Here is a 9,392-nt window from a genome sequence, read left to right as displayed (position 1 = left end):
AATACTTGACAAAGGTAATTCAAGGGAGAAGAGATTAATTTTGGATAATAATTTAGAAGACAATGTCCATTGTGATTGGAAAGTCTCTGTGAGTCTCAATATATATAATCTATCTGCAAGAAATGGAAGAAAAGCCAAACCAAAAAATGGAAGAAATGGAAGGCAAAACAAAGCAAAAAATTCAAGAAATGGAAGAAAAAAAATCATGAAATCCAAGAAATGGAAGAAAAAACAAACTAAAAAATCCAAGAAATGGAAGAAAAAACAAACCAAAAAAATGCAAGAAATGGAAGAAAAAGCAAACAAAAAAATTCATAAAATGCAACAAATGGATGAAAAGGTAAACCAAAATTGCAAGAAGCAATCCAAACAGTGCAAGGGTTGAAAACTGATATAGAGACAATAAAATAACACAATCTGAAGAAAGGCTGGAAATGGAAAAGCTGGGCAAATGGTCAGGTAATACCGATACAAGCATTACCAACAAAATACAAGAGATGGAAGAGAGAATCTCAGGTGTTGACAATACATTAGGAGAAATGTTTTCATCAACCAAAGAAAATTTTAAGTCCAACAAATACTTAATTCAAAACATCCAAGAAATATGGGACACAGTGAAAAAACCAAACCTAAAAATAATAGGTATAGAAGGTGAAGAAAACCACCATAAAGGACAGAAAACATATTCAATAAAAACACAGAAGAAAACTTTCCCAACCCAAGAAAGACATGCCAATGAAGGTACAAGAAGCTTACAGAACACCAAATAGAGTGGATCACAGAAAAAGTCCCCTCGCCACATAATAATCAAGACCCCAAAAATACAGAATTAAGAAAGAATATTAACAACAGTGAAGGAAAAAGGCCAAGTAACATATAAAGGCAAACCTATCAGAATTATACCTGACTTCTCCATGGAAATTCTGAAAGCCAGAAGGTCCTGGATAGATATTCTACCAACACTAAGAGACCATGGATGCCAGGCCAGGCTACTATAACTGGGAAAGCTCTCAATGAGTATAGATGGAGAAATCAAGATATTCCATGGCAAAACTAGAAGCAAGCAATACGTATCCACTAACCCAGCCCTACAGAAAGTTCTGGAAAAACAAACTCCAACCAAATGAAGTTAACTACAACCATAAAAACATAGGTACTAGATAATCCTGTTTTACCAACAGCCAAAAGAATAAAGGGGTGGAATTCCACACATAATTCCACCACCACCAGCCTTTCCAAATCAAAGATGAATGAGCAATCAGTGGTCATTAATATCCCTCAATATTAATGGCCTTAACTCACACAAAAAAAGGCACAGGTTAACAGAATGGATTCGAAGCCGGACATTGGTGGCGCATGCCTTTAATCCCAGCACTCGGGAGGCAGAGGCAGGCAGATTTCTGTGTGTTCGAGGCCAGCCTGGTCGACAAAGTGAGTTCCAGGACAGCCTCCAAAGCCACTGAGAAACCCTGTCTCGAAAAACAAAACAAAAACAAAAACAATAAAAACAAAAACAAAAAAAACCCAGAATGGATTCAAAGACAGAACCCATCCTTCTGCTGCATACAAGAAAAACACCTCACACTCAAAGAGAGACATTACCTGAGAGTTGAAGGTTGGGAAAAGATTTTCCAATCAAATGGACACAAGAAACAAGCATGGGTAGCAATCATAATATCTAACAAATTAAATTTTAAAATAAAATCAATCAAAAGTGATGAAGGAGGTCATTGCATACTCATCACAGGCAAAATCCACCAAATTGAAGTTTCTATTCAGAACATTTATGCCCCAAATACAAAGGCATCGACGTTCGTAAAAGCAATATTACTAAAACTTAAATTACATATAAAGCCCCACACACATAAAGTGAGAGATTTCAACAATGCCTTCTCAGCACTAGACAAAGAAACAAAGGGTCTAATAGAAGTAATGAACCAATTGGGATTAAAAGACATCTATAGTACATTTCATCCACATAAAAAAGAATATACCTTCTTCTCACCACCACATGGACCTTCTCAAAAATCGACCACATACTTGGCAACATATCAAACCTCAGCAGCTAAAAAAAATTTGAATAATTCCATGCATCCTATCAGTCCACCATGAGTTAAAATTAGAATTCAACAATAACACAAATTGCAGAAAACCTACAAACTGATGGAAATTGAATAATGCAAAATTAAATCATTCCTGGGTCAAAGAAAAAAATGAAATTAAAAACTTCCTAGAATTCAGTGACATTGAAGACACAACATACCCAAACATATGGGACACTTTGTAAGCAGTGCTACCGGGGAATTTCATAGCACTAAGTGCCCAAATGAAGAAACTGGAGAATAGTTATACTAGAGAATTAACAGCAGAGCTGAGAACTCTAGAACATAAAGAAGCAAACTCCCCACGGAGGAGTAGACACCAGGAAAAAATCAAATTGAGGGCTGAAATCAATAAAGTAGAAACTAGGAAAACAACACAAAGAATCAATACAACGAAGAGTTGGTTCTTTGAGAAAATCAACAAGAAAGAAACACCTTTGTCCAAACTTCCCAAACAGCAGAAGGTGAACATGCAAATTAACAAAATCAGAAATGAAAAGGGGGACATAGAGCCGGGCATTGGTGGCAAACGCCTTTAATCCCAGCCTTTGGGAGGCAGAGGCAGGCGGATCTCTGTGAGTTCGAGGCGAGGCTGGACCGACAGCCTCCAAAACAGAGAAACCCTGTCTCAAAAAACCAAAGAAAAACAGAAAAAAAAGAAAAGGGGGACATAAGAACGGATCCTGAGGAAATTCAGAGAATCATCAGGTCATACTTTGAAAAAATGTACTCCACAAAATTTGAAATTTTAAAGGAAATGGATGACTTCCTGGATAGCTATCACTTGCCAAAATTAAATCAAGAGCAGATGAGCAATTTAAATAACCTATAACCCCTATGGAAATAGAAGCAGTCATCAAAAGTCTCCCAACCAAAAAAGTCCAGGTCCAGTTATCCTTAGTGCAGAATTCTATCAGAAATCAAAGAACAGCTTATACCATTTCTTCTCAAAGTATTCCATGCAATAGAAGCAGAAGGGTCTTTGCCAAACTCTTTCTACAAGGCTTCAAAAAACTTGATCCCCAAGCCACACAAAGACACTACTAAGAAAGAGAACTTCAGACCAATATCCCTCATGAACATTGATGCAAAAATACTCAATAAAATACTGGCAAATCAGATCAAAGAGCACATCAAAACAATCATTCACCACAATCATGTAGGTTTCATCCCAGGGTTGCAGGGATGGTTCAACATATAAAAATCCATCAATGTAATCCACCATGTAAACAAGCTATAAAACAAAAATCACATGATTATCTCACTAGATGCTGAAAAAGCCTTTGACAAAACCCAACACCCCATCATGGTAAAAGTCTTGGAGAGATCTTGGATAACAGGAACATACCTAAACATCATAAAACCTATAAAAAGCAAACCAACATCCAACATCAAATTAAATGGACAGAAACTCAATGCAATTCTGCTAAAATCAGGAACAAGATAAGGCTGTCTGCTCATTCATTACCTTTTCAATATTGTACTTGAAGGTCTAGCCAGAGCCATATGACAACAAAAGGAGATCAAGGGGATACAAATTGGAAAGGAAGAGGTCAAACTTTCACTATGTGTAGATGATATCATAGTTTACATAAATGACCCAAAGAACTCTACAGTGACGTCTTACAGCTGATTAACGCCTTCAGCAAAGGGGCCTGCTATAAGGTCAACTGAAGAAAATCATTAGCCCTGCTATATAGATGATAAAATGGCTAAGAAGGGAATCAGACAAACATCACACTTTACAATTGCCACAGACAACATAAAATACCTGTGGTAACGCTAAGCAAACAGCTGAAAGACCCTTATCTCAAGAGCTTTGAGTCTTTAACGAAAGAAATTAAAGAAGCCCTCAGAAAATGGAAAGATCACCCAAGCTCTTGGATAGGTAGGATCAATGTAGTAAAAATGGCAATCCTGGCAAAAGCAATCTACAGATTCAATGAAATCCCCATTAAAATACCAGAACCATGCTTCACAGACCTTGAAAGAAAAATAATCAATTTTGTATGGAAAAACAAAGGACCCATGATAGCCAAAACAACCTTGTTCAACAAGGCAATGTCCAGAGACATCACCATCCCTGGCTTTGAGCTCTATTATAGAGCTATAATACTAAAAACAGCTTGGTATTGGCATAAAATAGACAGATAGACCAATGGAATCTAATTGAAAACCCTGGTATTGACCCACACATGTATGAACATTTGATCTTTGATGAAGAAGATAAAAATATACAGTGGATAAAAGAAAGCATCTAAAACAAATCATGCTGGCATAACCGGATGCTGGCATGTATAATAATGGTGGATCGATCCATGTCTATCGGCATGCACAAAAAATAACTTCAAATGGAAAAAAGACCTCAACATAAATCCAGCGACTCTGAACCTCTTGGAAGAGAAAGTGGGTGGTACCCTTGAACGAATTTGTACATGACACAGCTTCCTGAATGTGATACCAGTAGCACAGACAGTGAGATCAACAATTAATAAATGGGACCTCCTTAAACTAAGAAGTTTCTGTAAGTCAAAGGACTCAGTCAGCAAGACAAAAAGGCAGCCCACATAATGGGATAAAATATTCACTAACCCCACGTCTGAGAGAGGGCTAATCTCCAAAATTTGCAAAGAACTCAAGAAGCAATTCTCCAAACCATAAAGGATCCAATTAAAAAGTGGGCTATGGAACTAAATAGAGAATTTTCAATAGAGGAGTCTAAAATGGCTAATAGGCACTTGAGAAAGTGCTCAACATCCTTAGCCATCTGGGAAATGCAAATCAAAACAACTCTGAGATACCATCTCACTCCTGTCAGAATGGCTATATAAAAAAACACCAATGTCAATTTATGCTGGAGAGGTTGTGGTGAAAGGAGAACACTCCTCCATTGCTGGTGGAAGTGCCAACTTGTACAGCCTCCCTGAAAATCAGTATGGAGATTCCTCAGAAAAATGGGAATAAACCTACCACAAGACCCAGCATCTCCATTCTTAGGCATATATCCAAAAGATGCCCATTCATACAACAAGGATGTCTTTTCCACTATGTTCATAGCAACATTATTTGTAATATCCAGAATTGGAAGCAAGCTAGATGCCCCTCAACCGAAGATTGGATAGAGAAAATGTGGTACATGACACAATGGAGTACTATTCAGCAGAATAAAAACAATGGAATCCTGAAATTTGCAGGCAAATGGATGGCACTAGAAGAAACCATCCTGAGCAAGGTAACCCAGTCACAAAAAGAGAAATGTGGCATGTACTCTCTCATATATGGATTTTAGACATAGATCTGGGGAGTTACAGCCTACAGTCCCATGGCTAGGGAGTCTGGAAAACAGAACCTATATTTAGTGGCTGATGGAAGCAGAGGCTGACTCCCATGGCCAAGCACTGAGCTGAACTCAATAAATCCAGTGACAGAGCGGGAGGACTGATGACCAAAGGGATTAAAACTATACTGGTTTAACCACCAGAGACAGCTGACGTGACATGGGTTAGCTCTTGAATCACAAACTGATGCCTGGGAATCCAGCATAGGATTGATCAAGACCCCCTAAATGTGCGTGTCAGTGAGGAGGCCTAGGTAATCTATTGTGCTTTGGGTAGTAGATCAGTATTTATCCTAGGTATACAAATGGACTTTGGACTCCCATCCAACAATGAGAGATACATTCTCACCCTGAACTCTTGTGGGAGGGTCTAGGCCTTGCCCTGGATGAAATGACTGACTATGGGCACCCCCTTGGAGGTCCTCACCCTCCCTGGAGAAATGATGGGATATTTGGGTGGTTGGTGGGAGGTCACAGGAGAACGGGAGGGAAATGGAGAGGGTTCTGGAATTGACATGTGAAGCAACCTTGTTTCTAATTTAAATTTAAATTTAAAAATAAAAAATAAATAAAAATAATGATGATATTGATAATAAAATTTTCTAAGTTAAAACAAAAAAGAACAAAAAAGATCCATGATTTATTTACATACACATAGATGTATATATGTGTCTATAAAATATTATCTATGGTATATGTACATATATATATGTGTGTGTGTAGATATATTTATATGTCTATGAATATGCATGTGTAGATATATATGTGTCTATATTTATCAATGATATATTATCTATATTTATATACATGCTCAACTATACACATATATTTGTATATATTTGTGCATATATATATATATATCTTAGATCTTTATTTGTAGAGAAGCTATGGATCTTAATTCATGGAACAAAATCAACAGAATATATAATATTAATAGCCTTGAGCACAGTTGTCAAATGTACTAGAACTTTTCAAAGTAGTAACAAGGGATCACACCCAAGTACTGTAGCATATGGGTGATAATTTAGAGTCAAACATAAAATGTATGTTCATTTATGGTTTATAATATTTTTCAATAAACTTATTTTTGGATACAAATTAAGTAAAAACCAATCAGTAATGTATACTAGATTGATGTGTGTAATTACTCAAGTGTAACTTTTAACAGAAAATTGATGAACTGTCAAAAAGTAATTGCCCTGTAATAGAAGTTGGAAGAGAAAAAAAAATTAGTTAACTTTTGTCTATGAAAAAAATAACAGAACTACATGTGGTATTCCAGTTTAAGAAAATTCTGTTAGGTACAGATGTAAGAGAACATGCCTTTAGAACCCTATGTGAGTACCGTTCGATTAGTCTGCATAATGAGTTCAAGGATGGCTAGCTGGGGCTATTTTTTTGAGACCTTTTCCTAATAGGTGTAATGATACATAATGGATAGGAAGAAAGAAAATTGGGGAAACAATAGATGGTTTTATAGAAATATGTCGAATAAGTGATTGACAGACAGGAGAATGATAGATCATACGTAGATAGATGATACATAGGTATATAGATGATAGTAGCAGATGGATGTATAGATAAATAATTACAATTTCTATAAAACATATTTAGTAATAAACAATTTCTTCAGAGACAAATACTTTTATCATTACATGTATGCATGATGTTTTTAAACCTCATCTTTCACATGTAAAAATCAAGAATCTTTATTATTTAAGAATTTTCATGAATCATAAATATTTTCAGTATAAAATAAAACCTTTTGTCCCATGTTAAAAAATTCAGATAATTAAAATATTGATAATTTTGATAAATGTTTATACATATATCTTCATTATAAGAATAAAATGGTATTTAATAAGGTTACTCATATTATTAACTAAATTAACTATTAAACATAATTATATTGTTAAAATATTTTAGTAAAAGATTGACATGCTTTCATTATCTCATTACATATGACAATAAGAAAGGGTTAAACTTAGGTTGTAAGCAAAGGCTAAGTTAGAGGAGCAAGGATGGGTGAGATAGGAATCATTAATTCCTTTCAAAAAAGACAAGAAAACCTACTAATTTATATCCTTCCATATACTAATATAGTTACTTTTACTTTACAGCAAGACAATAGTGACCCTACTGATAAGATAGAATAACATATAAAAGAATAAGTACCAGGAAAATGTCTTTTGGCATATTGGAATATGTTTTTTTTTAATTTTTGCCCAATTAGTTCCCACTGACCATGCAAAAGTCAGGTAATTTTGTCACTGTTCATGTTTATTCTCTAGTACTTGCAGGGAAAACTGTATTACTGAAAATATCACATAACAAACCTGATAAAATCAAGCCCTTATGGACTTGGAACAGCCATGCCTATTGTCTTATTTTGTAATGGCAGAAGGGACTACAAAAGCTGCAGGAAGTGAAATGTAATCATCAGTTATAAGCAGTTGTCACCTGTTGCAGACACAATAATTATGATCTTAGCAAGACATGCCCATTGGTTCAAGAATGGCCCACATGTCATGGTAGAAACCCACCGTGTTTAGATTTTGTGTCCTACTTTTCAATATGAAAACATTTTTGGCGCTATTATACCAGTGAACATATCTTGTCAGACTTATAATAGTGGCAAAAATGTTTGGCAATATCCACAACCACATACTAATTGGGTTTAAGTCTCATTTCCCAAGATGTAACATATGCTTGAAACCATTTTAGAGGACACAACAGTCAACTTTCCCTAAGAAGAACATCTCCTCTACTGCTATTGTAAATAAGCCCTGTCAGGAAAAGGTCCAAGAATAGTGTCCCATGAAGAAAATCCTGAGTATTTGTAAGAAAACTCCAAGAGACCAAGATGAGTCTTTTGACTTCAGTTTCTTAAAAAATATAGAATTGTTTTTAGAATATGCTTTAATTCCCCTCCTAGGAGCAGTGGATAGGAGTGGGTTTATTTCAGATAATTCATTTCAACTTTCTATTGTTATTTCTTTATATGCCTGTATGAAAGGACATGTTTTTGCCATGTGCAGCTTGTCCACCATGTGGACCTTGCCCTTGTAATTACATTAATAAGATTTAAAATGTATGGTTCCTTGGAATTGAGTTTAGGTTAGATAATGAGATTGACCCAAGCTTTGACTGAATACTAAGAGCTTTTTCTCTCTCATTTACTTTCTCTTCCATTCCATAACTTACTGTGCAGACATCAATAAATAGTCATTTCGCTGCTAGAAAAAATATTTGTGTTAGAAATGAATAGGTAGAGAAGTAACCTGAAACTAAGTGTTTTCCTTCAAGAGCTGCTAATTGATATGAAGCAAATATTGATCACTCACACTTCAGATTTAATTTAATGTTCATTATCTTCTGGATGATTACTTATGTTACTTCATTCTTTTCCACCTGCTATCTAAATTTGTCTTTGGATGTAATAATATAATGTAAGGGAAAGGCTCCTTATAAACCAAGAGATGCTTTGTTGTATACAAGAAACAAAATTCTGTAAGTTCTTTTAAATAAAGGATTTAACACAAGTATCCCACTTAATTTTGCCACGTTTTTCAGTGCCTTGTTAATGACAACAAATTTGTAGCATAGGAAAAATGATTTTTTGTGTAAATACAAAGTATCAGTGATTATTATTAACTTATTGATTGTAATTACCACCATAAAGAAAAAAATCCATTATTTTCTTTTGTCAACAAAAAGCATTCAGCTATTATTTTTAATCAAAATTTATCATTTTTAATACCACAAGTTATATATCACACTGAAAGCATTTATATGTGTATTCTATACATTGTATGTCTCCTAGGATAAAAGAAGGAAATCACAAAATATTTTCACGATGTCTTTATCATTTCTCTTTGCATAACAGAATGTCTCCAGTTTTTCTGAAGGAAGTTATTAACATGAAAAGCCATTACTTAGACAGATGTCCTCTA

This window comes from Mesocricetus auratus, unplaced genomic scaffold, assembly GCF_017639785.1.
Source record: "Mesocricetus auratus isolate SY011 unplaced genomic scaffold, BCM_Maur_2.0 Super-Scaffold_2245, whole genome shotgun sequence".
NCBI lineage: Eukaryota > Metazoa > Chordata > Mammalia > Rodentia > Cricetidae > Mesocricetus > Mesocricetus auratus.
This window is presented reverse-complemented; position numbering follows the sequence as displayed.